Here is a 974-nt window from a genome sequence, read left to right as displayed (position 1 = left end):
CTCCACTCCCACCTTCTCTGTCCTCTCTCATCACTTCTCTATGTGGGCCTTACTGGGCTTTGTTCAGTTCCTTTTATGTGACAATCTTTCTCTTGCCTCTGAACCAAGAGCATGCTGTTTCTTTTTACTGCTTGGCCAACTGTCACTCATTGTTCAGGCCTCAGCCTTAATGTGGTATCCCCAGGAAGGCCTTGAAGATGTCATATTATTTTATTTTATTTTTAAAACATGGAATTCTTTGTGAACTTGCACGTCATCCTTGTATAGAGGCCATGCTAATCTTCTCTGTATTATTCCAATTTTAGTATACGTTCTGCCAAAGCAAGCATTTGAAGATGTCATTTTAAATATCCCCATATCAATCTGGATTTCTTTCTTAACACCTATCGTACTTATAAATATTTTCTTAATGTTTACATTTCCTTCTTGAACGTCAACTTTCTGAGGCCAGGGTCTAGGCCTGTCCAGTTCTCTATTGCTCAATATTTGGCTTAAAGAACATTTCAATAAATGTCTATTCAGTGGAAGAAAGAATTTAGGCAAAATTCACTTGGCTGATAAATACTGTGTGTGGGGTTTTTTTTTTGTTTTTTTTTTTTTTTATGCCTTAGTCTCTCCCTTTAAAATGAATCCAGGGACGCCTGGGTGGCTCAGTTGGTTAAGCTGCTGCCTTCGGCTCAGGTCATGATCCCAGGGTCCTGGGATCAAGTCCTGCATCGGGCTCCTTGCTCGGTGGGGAGCCTGCTTCTCTCTTCGCCTCTGCCTGCCACTCTGCCTGCTTGTGCCTGCTCTTTCTCTCTCTCTCTCTCTCTCTGACAAATAAATAAATAAATAAAATCTTAAAAAAAAATAAAACATGAATCCTATCCAAAAGGGCCTCCTCAAGATGGTGAAACAAAATACTACTTTAATAGCAAAAATGACAAATTTGTTGGTAATAAAATGATTTACTTTTACAAATTTACCTCTCTTTC

General features: G+C 39.1%; 1 non-coding gene across 1 annotated transcript; it reads right to left on the bottom strand.

Annotated features, from left to right (window-relative positions):
- Window positions 1-222: 222 nt before the first annotated feature.
- LOC125094539 (U6 spliceosomal RNA) lies at window positions 223-327 on the bottom strand. Its single transcript, XR_007125562.1, has one exon. It is a non-coding gene; the product is annotated as a U6 spliceosomal RNA (small nuclear RNA).
- Between the last annotated feature and the right edge of the window lie 647 nt (window positions 328-974).

This window comes from Lutra lutra, chromosome 2 (genome assembly GCF_902655055.1).
Source record: "Lutra lutra chromosome 2, mLutLut1.2, whole genome shotgun sequence".
In the NCBI taxonomy this organism is placed as follows: Eukaryota; Metazoa; Chordata; class Mammalia; order Carnivora; family Mustelidae; genus Lutra; species Lutra lutra.
The sequence above is the reverse complement of the archived record's forward strand: the minus strand, read 5'-3'. Positions and strand labels throughout refer to the sequence as shown.